This window comes from Pteropus vampyrus, unplaced genomic scaffold, assembly GCF_000151845.1.
Source record: "Pteropus vampyrus isolate Shadow unplaced genomic scaffold, Pvam_2.0 Scaffold132, whole genome shotgun sequence".
Classification (NCBI taxonomy): domain Eukaryota; kingdom Metazoa; phylum Chordata; class Mammalia; order Chiroptera; family Pteropodidae; genus Pteropus; species Pteropus vampyrus.
Window position 1 is genome coordinate 2,317,561 of NW_011888913.1, and position 13,168 is coordinate 2,330,728.

Genomic DNA, 13,168 nt, shown 5'->3' on the forward strand with positions numbered 1-13,168 from the left:
ACGACGTGTGAACTGCCGGCTGCAACTCTGCAGGGCACCCGCGGCTGCTCACTGTTCTCTCTCTCTCTCTCTCTCTCTCTCTCTCTCTCTTTTTACATCTACAGCACTTGGTCTTCCTAGGCGGTCTCCCATCCAAGTACTAACCAGGCCCGACCCTGCTTAGCTTGCGAGCTCAGACGGGATCGGGCGTGTTCAGGGTGGCATGGCCACAGGCTCTCTTTTGCTTCTGTTGGTGATCCGTCATCTTCTCAATAATTGGGAGAATTAGAAGGATGATTTTGTTATCATTTGCCATTTCCTATTCTAGAGAATTAAAGGCTCTAGGTTAAGCTTAATTTTGGTTGTAGCATTGTTTGAAAAACAAGATAAAATGCTTAGTTTTTAAAATAAAAGTGGATTATTTAAAAATCTAGTATTCGATTTTCAGGCATTTCAGGATTTTCTACTAACTGTTTTGTTAACTATAGAAATAGTAATATAAATTGATTTCTATTGTGTTTTTGCTGTGCTTACATAACATAATCCGAATTAATTTGTTTACGCTTTCTTCATGCCCAGCACATGGCGAGTTTCAGTAAATGTCTGAGACATGCTAGAAAGGAGCGTGAACTACGGTGTTGTTTGGTGCCATGTTCTGTGTTCCCCGTGTGTCACTTAGGTCAAGTTTGTTTACTGTGTCGTTCAGATTGTCTGTATTCTCACTGACATTTTTTATGCTAGCTCTATCAACTGTTAGGAGAGGTATGTTAAAATTGCCCGCTGAGACTGTGGATTTGTCTGTTTTTCCTTTGAATGCTATTATTGTTGGCTTTGCATATTTTGAAGATGTATCTCTGGGTACTGGGAACTTTAGGATTGCTCCGCACGCAGACCCCCCCGATGCAGGATAGACACATGCTCCCTCGTGACTGCGAAGCGCCCTGTGCACCTGCAGTCCTGCCTCTGACCGGCGCTGCACGGAGTAGCTCGCCAGCCCCCTGGTCAGCAGCGTGCAGCTGCGCCCTGTTTGCTGTGACGGTTCTGCTCCTTTGCGTGAGACAGTCATTTATTTTAGTATTTACACTTAACATGATTATTGCTGTAGTCCCTGTAGTCACAAACCAAGATAACGCAAAGGTCCACGGAGTGGGATGTGGGAGGCCGTACACTCGCCTGCTAGAACAGAGCGCTGAACGGCAGTGAGGACCAAGGACGACGAATAAGCGCACAGTAACATCAGGGGATGAGCTAAGTTACACACAGGACCACGTTCCACACGGTTCCATCTTCAGTACATGTGAGGACGGCTCAGAGGGCCGCCGGTGGTGGAGCCGCGTCTGTTGTCCCTCGGGACAGCGGTCACTGGGATGCCGAGCGGGGGTCAGCGGCTCTGCTTCCCATCCCGCAGAACGGGATGCTGTTGTCAGCCAGAGAAATTCCTGAAGCCCTCCATGAGTCGTGTACTTTTCTGTGTGTACTTTTTTGTTGTTGTCTAAACAGCATCCCCTTACCCTCCAAGGATCTAAAAAGGTTCATTTAGGTCCCCCTAGATCTAATATGATGAGCTGTGACAATCCCGTGAATGCCCACGAAATTGACATCGAATTAGAAGTGGCCAGAATTCTTTCTGTTACTGTACATTATAATTTTTGCCTGTTTAGTGAACCCCATTTTACCTCAAAAACGATCTTTATTGGATCTTCATAGTTCTCGAATTGCACTTCTACCATCTGTCATTCATGAATAAGCTCGGTGTTCATTCACGCACCTTGAGAAAGAATTGAATATGCTTTTATGTTTGCAGTTTGAGTGACCTTCAGTCGGACTTGGGTGGTTATATCTCAGACTGCTTGAAACATAACCCGAGAAGGAGGATGACGACAGAGAAGGCGGGGGGAGGCCGGGGCGTTGGGGGTGCTGCGGTTCTCCCATCGTGCCTGAGAAAGAGGCTTTTTTTGTCTTGGATTCTAGGTGACAGACTGACAGTTGTGCCTTTGCAGCTCAGAGAGCTTTTCGGCTGGTGAAGTAACGCTCACCGCTTGTGGACAAAGTCCCCGGGAGCCGGAGGCCTGTGGCCGCTGTGTGGGGTCCGGCCCCGCGTCAGGTTGTGACGTTGACATCATTTTTGCACTTTTTCCTCTGAGAAGCTGGGACTTTCGCGTAGTAGATATTTATGACTTTTCTAGACGTAATGATCAAATAGTCGTCTCTTTTCAGTAGAAGAATAAGCTTTAAGAGGTGACAAGAATGTTTTCCCTAATTTCTTTGATTTTTCTTCTGTCACCGGTTTTTTTTTTTTATCATTTAAATTGATATGATTTTCCTCAATTCTTACATATTAAGACTTAATCATTTCAAAATATACATTAGATCATCACCCGAGCACTGTGATAGCAGATGAATCTACATACCGTCTTCACAAATTGGGATTTTCATAGTCTCTTTAAGGTAATCAATTTTTTAATTCTTTATAACATATTATTTAACTGCATTCCATAGTATTTTCCTCTTACTCACTTTCAAGAATAAGAATGTCAAAGTTTGACTCTTACGCAAACTCCAGATCCTTTTTCTTTCCAATGGTAGGTAATTCAGCACCATTTAAACTATGCTTAACTGGTTCTTAACGCTCCCCAAGTGCCTCACTTTATACTCGGGCAGATTAAACTTCATATCCCGCCTCTGAGCTCCTGTGCGTCCTCTACGCAGGTAAGAAAAGGCAGCTCCAGCATTCCAGACCTTCACCATTCTCGCTCACCTAGCAGGGTATTCAGATGTCCTGATATAAACGATTGTCTCCGTCGTGAATGAGAAATGTCAGGGTTCTGATCGCCAGGCCTTGCAGGAGGTGGTCTTTCTCCAGATTCCTTGGCTCTCTATTTTTAACCCCATTTCTTTCTTCCCCTTTTGTTAGTAGGATGCTCTGACACGTGTCATGACATTTTGTACAATAATTCATTTTATGAAAAGGTCCAAATATCTCAGAAAATCTTAACAGTTTCTCATTGGTTCTCCCTTACGTGAACCAATTATTACTTCAACCTAAAAAGGAACGAATTTTTCTCTGACATGACTGCCTTTGGTAAATCCATGCTGAGTCACCCCTATTAAATTGTCCTTCTCCAAATGTATCATTAAGCTCATCCATAAGTATCATCTCAGATTTACTTCCTAATATAGATGGTAGACTCACAGCTCTATAATTTGCCGTCTCTCTCCCTCTTTCTAACCTTCAGACTGCATTCCTTGTTTTCCAGTCTCCTGATACTTCACCACTAACAAAAGACTTCCTAAAATAATTAACAGTTCAACAGTTTGATTCTTTAACCTCAGCCATCATCCATGGGTAATTTACTGTTTTTCTTAGCTGCTGCTCGCACGTCTTTGTTTCTCTCAAAGTCCTGCCTAAATACTCTGGCGCCTTCTGTCAGGCGTTCTCAGCGGCCGCCGTGACCGTGATGTGGTGTTTCGGTAGCTGGCTTTTCTCTCTTGGCTGTCTTTCTCACTCTCGCCTGTTGAATTCCTGCGTTTAGAACTGCGTCGTGTCGTTTGTCGTCAGTGGGTGAGTAATGTCAAAGCAGTGTTTTCCATCAGCTGCTCTTTCCGGTCGCATAATTGCTCCTGGGTCATCTCCTTCGTGGATGTTCTGTCACCGGTAAGTTTCCAGTCCCCTGCCCTCAGCGTGTGCTCTCGTTGAACACTGTACCGAAATAGGGTTGCTAAAGCCTTCTCATTGCACATTCTTAAATATTTTTAAATTTAATCTGCTTAAGAATAAATATGTCCTAACTTGTCTAAGAACTTCCTTTGTCTGCTAAACACCGTGGAGCAGAGTTAAGGAAACATCTGTCACCCAGTGTCTGCCTGGCCCACCCCGTGCCACCGCCTTCTCACAGCCCCCTGCAGGAGGGGCCGTCAGGACTGTGTTTACGGGCGGCTTCCTATTTTAGGTGGTTAGCGCCCGGTACTGAAGAACTGTTCTTTTACACTGTCGTGGTCTGCCTTTCAATCGCAAAGAGAGGAGGAAGCGTAGTTAATAGTGTCCGTGCCAGACTTTTGGCTGGGCCATTAAATCCTCAAAACAAATCTCTTCCGGAGGTGTTATTCCCAAGTTAATGATTTTAGAAAATGGACCTTCAAGAGGTCAACTTGCCTGAGGAGGATACGTATCTACAGTGTGGTGGACTGAAAGTCCATGCTTGTATGTCTTCAAGAGTTTTCCAGTGACATAGTCCTGCATGTGCAGGAACGAAAAAACAAAACAAAACAAAAAACAAAAACAAACAAAACAAAACAAAAAACAAAAACAAAACAAAACAAAAAATGCAGCATCTACGAGCTAATGAATGAACTTCTTACTATGGAAGCGTTAACGTTTTGGAGTTTTAAGACTTTCATAAGCTGGAGACGTGTCCCAGGCAGCAGCATGGTGTCACGCAGTGTCAGAGGCACTCGCAGGAAGGCCTTCACCGCTGTCCTTCCTTCTGCTGCTCGGTGCAGAGCCTGGCGGGAGGATGGACGGACAGATGGACGGACGGACGGGCAGGCGGAGCCAGTCACGTGAACTAGGCTTTTTGAAGTGTCCTGACTTTATTACTGCTGAGATGTGTGACCTTAAGCAAGTCACTCAACTATTCTGTGTCTGTTCTCGACTGCCGAATGGATAACAGCGTTTAGCCTTTCTTTTGACTATGAGGGTCATATGCGTTGATACAGGCGAAAGAGTTTTGGAAATGATCAATACTGAGATTTTTGTCAAAGAAAAAGCTACCGGCCTCTGTGATTGCTGTTTTAATAGCAGGAAGATAGAAGGAAAGGATGGGAATGATTTTTTGCATTTATTTCAAGTTGCCACTAAGAGTAATTAACCTCACGCGAGGTGTAAGTGTTTATGTGTCAGTAGCCACACGTGTAGTAACGTGACAGGCTGAGCACCTATCTAAAGCTGCGGCGACCAAGGGTCTGAATAAAACTTTCAGAGTAGAAACTTATCACTTAATTTATCTGAATTATTTCTATTCTTTACAAGTTACCTACTATATATTTTTAAAACTAATTTTTAAGAAATAATGTATTTCTGAAATAACGTCCTTTCTAGTGAATATTTCAATGTTCTGTGAAGTCCTTAGTGGCATCCACAACCTTTAAAATAGAGTGTACATTAAAAAACAGCTTTTGTTAGTAACATCTAATAGAATGGGCTGAAGATATCTGAAATTCATGTAAATCCATTCAATTAATCATTTTCGATGTCTCTCAGGCCCTTGGAGCCCGTCGGCCCTTCCCCGGCTACATGATCTTAAAGAGAACTTTTAAAGTGATGGTTAATTTTTTTCCAGGAAAGAACCGCAGCCTCTCCTCTTCCTTCTAATTGTAACGAGGTGTAATTACCTCTGTCCCTGGACCTGCATTTACACTTCGTTTAGGCCTCTCCTGGCTGCCGCCAGGTTCCACGGGCACATGACAGTATGGTGACCTCATCGGCAGGCAAAACGGTGATCTTATCTGGACTAGCATTTGCAGCATTCATGAACCGAATTCTGAAAGTTATAGGTTTTTTTTTAAGGAAACAAAATTGTGATTTTATCCCCCCTGACAACTTCATTTATCAAAATTTTAAGGGAAAAATACTGATCATGGAAAGTTATTGTGAGGGCAGTGCGATCGTATCAGGTAATTGATTGTGGCTTTTATTTTTATGAAGACCTTTTATCAACTGTTGCATTCAATATAATTTATATTTTTTAAAAATTTACACACCCTTACAGACATATCTTGACCCCAACTAAAATGCAGTTTTATACAAGGAAAACGGGGTGGGTGTTGACAAGCCCTACGGCTGATACTGCAGAACAGGTAACCATTTTCATTGAAGCCATTTAGTGAAGAATAGCATTACGAGTTTTGTAAATTACGAGAGAAATTTGGGTACACGGTTTAATTAGCGTTGAAACTTAGCTCAGAAGCTGTAAAAACGCACATTATTATTCATTTGCAATTTCACTTATTTCTATTTTTAGTGAGCAAAATTGCCATTTAGCAAGTTGTCCTCTTTTTAACTTCTTATATTGGAATAATTTTAAACTTACAGAAAAGTTGCAAAAATAGAACAGAAAGTTCCCCTAGATTTTTCACCCGCTTCCCCAGATGTTAGCTCCATCGGATAGAGCACGGCGTAGCTACCGAAAGCAGACGCGCTGGCCTCAGCAGGACACCGTTGCCTCCCCCGTGCTGCCTTCGCGTGTCGCCAGCCCTTCCTTCCATCATGCTGTTTTCTCTTCCGGCCTTTAGCTCGGGAACCAGCATGCCCGTCGGCGGTTGTCTCCTTAGTCCCCTCCCGTCCGTGACAGTTTTTTAGTCTTTCGTTGTCTTTCATGACCTTGAGACTTCTAAAGAACGTGGACCAGTTATTTTGTAGAATGTCACTCATTTTGCATTAGTCGGATGTTTATTTGTGATTCAGTTGCTGTCCTTTAAGTGTCCCGGAATGGATGGGCAGCCTGTGAGGGGCACGTCGTGTCACACGCAGTAACCTGGACCCGTTGAGTGAGCTGCTGTCTCCCTGTTTCTCCACAACGAACTTATTATTTTCCTCCTTTCAACTAACACGCATCTTGGGGGAGATCATTTCAGATGGTGCAAATAGTCCGTTTCTCTTCCAGCGCTTGGCCACCGATTTTGACAGTCGCCAGTGGGGCTTGCCCACGACAAGACCTGTGGCGTTCTAGTGGCGATTTTCTCGTTCCCTCGGTTCTTCTACGTTTAATTGGAATTTTCCTTTAAGGAATATCTGCCAATTATTTTTCGTTCCATTCACTTTTATCGGTATGGGCTTTATCGGTGCTCCAGGCTCAGCAGGTGGCTTCCCTGCCCTGGTCCTTTAAGGAGCCTCGGTTCCTTTTATTGGAGAATGGAATTTAGAAGCCGAGATGAGTGCCCTGCGTGGACTCACTGCTTCTGTGTGCCCTGCGCCTATGTGCCGTCTAGGCCGACAACGAGGAAGCATGTGCGTGCGTACTAACCCCCGCCATTTCCACGAAGTACCGCTGTTTTATTTTCCAGTCTATCATCTTTCTGTCTGTTGTCTGTCAAAAACATAAATTATTTTAGGCATAAAGCAGGAATTAAAATGATGAAACCCTTAGAAGAAAATATAAGGAAGTCTTTGTGACCTTCAGCTACACAATAGTTTGTTGGATAGGGTGCCAAAAAGCACAGGCAATAAAGGAAAAAAATAGATAAATTGAGCTATATGAAAATTAAAAACTTTTGTACCTCCAAATGTTATCACCAAGACGAAAGGAGAAATAAATTTTAAATCTATCTGATAAGAGAATTATATCCAAATATGTAAAGCACCCTTATAACTAACAATATCAAGGCAGATAACCTAATCACAAAATGGACAAAGGACCTGAGCAGCCGTTTCTTCAAAGAAGACATATAAATGGCCAGTAAATGTGAAAAGATGTTCAACATCGTTACTTGTCAGAGAAACACAAACCAAAACGACAGTGAAATACCACATCTAGGTCGTTTATTCTTTTTGGCAATTATGAATGGAATTGCTGTAAATGTGCACGTGTAGGCGTCTGCGTGAATATAAGGCTTCATTTATCTCGGGTAAAAATACCCGGAATTGAGATACCGGGGTGAAACGGTACGTATACGTTTAACTTTTGAAGGAAACTGTCAGACTGTTTTCCCAAGTGTCTTGTACATTCTGTATTTATATCGAATTGCGGTTTAGTGGGTCTAGTTTTACTTTTGCAATATGAAAAATTCTGAAGATTGCTACAACACGGCGAATGTACTTACCACTGCTGAACCACTGTACACTTAGAAATGGTCAAGACGGTCCATTTTGTCTAATGTGTACTTCACCACAGTTAAAAAATTTAAATATTACAAATATAGAAAAACCAATTGCCCTTATCTTTTCTATATTTTCTGCACATATCCGTATTGGAACACATTAAATAGGTGTCTCTGTTGGCGAGGGGTCATTAGGGGAGTTGATTGGGATGGGAAATGGAAATGGGGGAGTTAATACAGAAATTATACTAATTGGCTTGAGACTCTAAAATTAAATAGACCAAAAAGATGTTATATGATACATGCTGATCAGCATCTGAATATATAAATTGATTGAGTAAATTTGCAAAGTCAATTTATTCATAAAAATGTGAGAAGCAAAATATTTTAGCTTACAGACATGCTTACCCTTTCTTATTTTTCCATTTTTAAAAAATTTCTAAGTAAGATTAAAAACACTTAAATACATTCTTTTAATAGGTGAAATCCATCATAGTAAAGTAGTCACTTAAATCACCTAATAGCTTTTACTGCAGTGGAATATTGTAGGCCCCAACCAGATAAAATAGTATTTTTGATGGCTGGTCTAGTTCCTGCTTAAAAAGCTCTGCACAGACAGGTTCACTCTTGTCCCAGCTATTACTGCCATTTGTTGAGTAGCATGTCAGCGTGATTGGCAGAGAGTCATTCTTTCTCTTAGGAAAAGTCATAATTTTAATGCATGCTTAAAATAAAAACCTAGCATAAGCGATTTCCTGTTTATAAAGGAAAAGGCAAGACTCCTTTGCAATTAATATAGATGAGTTATTCACATTGCCTTGAATATAAATTGAATTTTCTTTTTATTGGGAGAGAACTCTTTTGGGGGGGCGGGGACTGCCTTTCAGGACTTACTCCATATTCGTTGTCTGGTTCACCAAGTTCGAATGAATTATAACCAGTTTCTTTCCAGATGTTGGCCAGGGACAGATTTAGGAGTGAGGATTATGTGAAGTCAGCTCTTTCGGTGATAAATGCCTTCGAGTGATTAAATAAGTTAATATTTGTAAAGTTCCTACAATAGGGCCTGGCACATATTAAGTGCTCCGGAAGTGTTTGTTTAATAAAACGACAAGCTGGAGTCGCTCTGCGTCTTCCGGGCCCTTCTTGGTTGTGCCAGTAGGTGCCGCTCTTGAGCAACAAGAGTTGTTTCTCCAGGTTACGGTTTGCGTTAATGAAGGTGGCCTGGGTTGTTGGCACATTCCTGGTCATACCCCCCATTCTCTTCATCAGAAGCAAGACCGTTTTTAACAAATAGACTGTTTGCTTTAAAGATATCGTTAGTATACAATGACAGACGTGAAAAAACCTAGCTAGCTCTCTTGAAAGTTTAGAGGACTGTTCGGGAGTGTTACATGTGGTTTCACCTAAGGTTTTATTTTTTTAAGAAGATACCAGTCTCGTCACCTTCCCTGCTCATCAGGCGGTCGAGTATCGTATTTTAACATTCTCTACGTTGGTAACTAAATATTTACTGAATCTACTCTTTATAGAGTGTCTAGTCCACACTGAACTGTGGTATTTCTTGGCGTCTTGCAGGTAATCCAGCGACAGGATTAGGCTTTGCTAGATTAGCCATAATATTCAGAGAGAGCAAGCTTCACACCTATATCAAGGACCAGAGAGAGTAAGTGCCAGACGTAGCCACTCTCGTGTCCATTTAATTTTCGCTGACACTTAACGACTTGTAAGCACTCCCGCCTTTAAAGCAGATGTCGGAAATAGTGCTTGCTAGACGGACGGAAGGGCAGGAGTTACCTGTGCGACTCAAGTGTCAACGAGGGGGCTTCATCGGGAGTGTAGAAAGACAAGTCAAAGAGCAGTTGATTTTGTAAGAATCGAGGAGTGAAGGAGGTAGGAAGAGGAGACGGGCCGGAGCCCCGCGCAGGCGGCAGGAGCCTTGGGCTCCGTGCAGCGGGTTCCGAGGGGCCGAGCGGATGTGGGGTTGCAGCCAGCACGCGGGAGGATGCGAGGAAGAGGGGCCGGGACACGGAACAGAGACAGCCCTTGAAGTGGCCGCGCACACCGAAGGCTGCCCCTCGTTTCACTCTAATGTCATTCTAAGGGGTCGTCTTTGTCCGTGTCTGCGGCCTTTTCCCACAGTGTGCAATGAAGAAAAGCTTTTTATGGTGTGCGCCTGTAGATCATGAATCTTTTACCAAGCAAAGAATTAATTTCGGTTTTAGATATAATTCTCTTATAGCACTTTATGTGTTTTCTTTTTTAGCCCCAATTTCTCTATGAAAATGTGTTAGTCTTTCAAGATGTTTTATGTTCAGTTTGAACATACCAAAATTTGTAATGTCTTTTTACATTGAAAAAAAAAAAATTTGAAATCCAGGACTTTTTTTATTATTTATGGCAGGATCAATTTGGGCATGTTATCTTCTAGGAATTAAGATGTCAAGGTATTCACCTGTTATATCAATATATATGATCATTTTGACTCATCTTGTAAGAAACAATAGTTTGTCATCGTAATACAAATAAAAGTGAATGTGCTTAGCCTAAAGGTTTTGAGTTAGACCTGAAATGTAACATGTTAATTTATGCAGGCATTGCATTTGCATATTTGTATTTAGTTACACGTCATTTTCGTACCTTTAAGCCATGATCGGTGTTCCTCTAAGTGAGTCCTGAGCTCCCCACAGCGAAGGACAAGGTTGCCTCCTAGGCAGACCGGACTTCCTGTAAGATCTCAAGTGTGTGGCTCTTTCCTTCTGCCGCTAAGCCGGCCACAGGCAGGGCCCTTGCCACTGACGTGGCTCCTGTGGAAAACCCCTGACCGTAGGACTGTCGAAAGTGATGCTGTGACGATCCCTGCAGGATGTCACTCTGCGGAATCAGATCAGCAGGGCGCCAGCCAGTTTCAGAAACACAGCCTTCTAACCTGTCTTTAGTAGTTCCAAATTATTCATGAAAAACATGTTCACCATGCCTTGTGACAGCTTCTGAATCACATCACTGAAAAGTTAAATCAGTAATTTTTAAACATTTTTAGGAAGGAAGGTTTCATAAACTTTATTGAATTTATGAGGCTTCTGTTCTTCTGCTTATTAGTATGTTGCAAAACACGTTTTAAAGTCCCGACGTGACTAGAAGTTAATTTCGTCTGAGAATTCGTAGCTGCTCTTGGGTCGAGACTCACCAGATCGTCACCAGACAGATTCTGGGCTTCCCCATGTGCAGTGGGTCCCGCCGCGCTCACTGGGCATCAGAGATTGGGGGGCGCGGTCCTTGTCTTAAAGAGCATGTTGACTTAGTGGGGAACACACGCTCATTAGACAACCACACGAATAAATGCCCGAGCGCTATCTAAGGATAGCAGCTCAGGGCGCTGTGGGTCAGCCCCGGGGACGGGGTACCTGTGGGGCCCCGGGGACGGGGTACCTGTGGTGCTCAGGCTTGAGAGAGGCTGAGTCAGCAGGGAGAGAGCCACCCAGGCCGCCCCGCAGCAAAGAGGCCTCAGGACAGAGGGGACTACTGAGCTCGAGGGACTATGGCAAGTCAGTGTGCTTTAATAATACTTTTCTGGGTGATTTAATCGTAATAGGTGTCTTTCACATCATTTTCCTAGTCTCTAGAGTATAGGAAAGATCTAGAAAGTAGTGTTAATTCCATTTTATTCTAAATAATTAACCATATTATAAATGGTGATAATGATTTCATATGAACGCTCGTTATTTCCCAGATTATTAGCCTGTTTTTGAGAGTATCATCTCATGGTCTGGTTAATTTCCAGAACAAACCCAGACTACTGTTATTCCCAATGTAACAGCGAGGTGGACAAAATGAAGTAACTGACCCAAGCTTAGAAGGCTAGTAATGCGGTTCGAAGCCAGCCGCTGGTTTCGGGGTTACTGCTACTATGTTCCTATTTTATGCTACATAATTGACTGTTTTACAGGTGATACTTAGATTAAATGTCACCGTCTCACAAGTGTTTTATCAGTCAAGGTTCAATCACAGAAGTAGAACCCTTCAGAATGCTGTACAATAAGGGATCTATTATAGAGATTAGACCTTTGCTGAATGTGGGAGTTAAAACCTTAAAGATAGTCCTAATGGCGTGGATTCTGTTGCATGTATGGAAATCCACTTTAAACTCAGACGCTTTAAATGTGTCTGCCATATTTTATAGGCATCGCATGTTGGATTTTCTTGGCAAAATACTTCTTTTCGATATACTAGGCAGATGGTCAGTTAAATTGAAGACCGAACCGTGCATAAGTTTTAAATACTTAAGGATGTAGCTGGCTTTGAGTCAGTCCTTAACATTTCATAGGTATTTATGTGCTCGTAAATATAGACCATGGGAAAAGGTGGTATATTTAACAAAGATTGTACCTGCAAGATCTGGAATACTCTATTCCGCAGTACCCACAGCTCACGTGTTGTGTTACATTATTATCTGCATAATACTCGTATTCTGAATTTCTGCAGCGCGTTTCATGGATAGGTTGCCATTTTAATTCATTCCCTCTTTTTTACGCATTCCGGTAGTTTTGCTGTTTGCTTGTGAATGGGCCACGTGAAATTCAGAATTCTCACCTTCCTCCTTTGGCTTTTTTAGAACCTTTGACCTTCGAATGTGTTTGTTATCATGTCGTGACTTTTCTAACGTGTGTCTTCATAGACACGGTGATTTCATTTCGAAGCGTAATGCTTTTAGTACTGATAGGTCACCTCTGATAAGAGTGTGTGTTTTGGACCACAGTACTAATCTAATTTTTATCATATGCTCATTAAAATCTGAAATTTGCTACCTTTGAGTGGATTTCCAGGTAGTATTTATTAGAGTGATTTTTTTCCACCTATTTCTTGACTCCGACTGTGATATTAACCTTTTATAATTAAGACGCTCTGTCTCTTTGACACATAGTATGCACTTTCAATGCTTCTTAATTTTTTTAGCCCGCAATCATTTTTTAAAATTTTTATCCATTTACTCATGTACCACTTGGTTGGTACCTTTCAAATGCTAAATGCTGTCTCATTTATCCTTAGTAACCATGCTGAATTTTTCTGTCCTTTTTAATATTTAGGTTTTATTGGATGAATGTAGATTGCACCTTCTCTAACTGTGTCTTAAATAATTGCCACTTAAGGGAATTAAGAACTACAAGGGAAGGAAAATGCTGACCCGTAGACTAAGCAGAGGGAGCAAACGTTCCCACTGGGTCCAATTTCCTAGGAAGGACCATCAGGACAGGGGCCAGGGCCTGAAATTATGGTCTGAATGACCTCTAGGAAATGATCAGTGCGCAGAGAAACTTGCCTGTGTTTGCACCAAGCACAAAATAGGGCTAGGTAGTAGTCACCCCGCCGAGGAAGG

At 42.3% G+C, this 13,168-nt stretch overlaps 1 protein-coding gene and 1 pseudogene across 3 annotated transcripts in view; one reads left to right on the forward strand and one right to left on the reverse strand.

Annotated features, from left to right (window-relative positions):
- ZNF407 (zinc finger protein 407) overlaps nt 1-13,168 on the forward strand; it is a 370,323-nt gene that overhangs the window by 253,170 nt on the left and 103,985 nt on the right. The window lies entirely within an intron of this gene.
- On the reverse strand, nt 96-214 carry LOC111744315 (annotated as a pseudogene).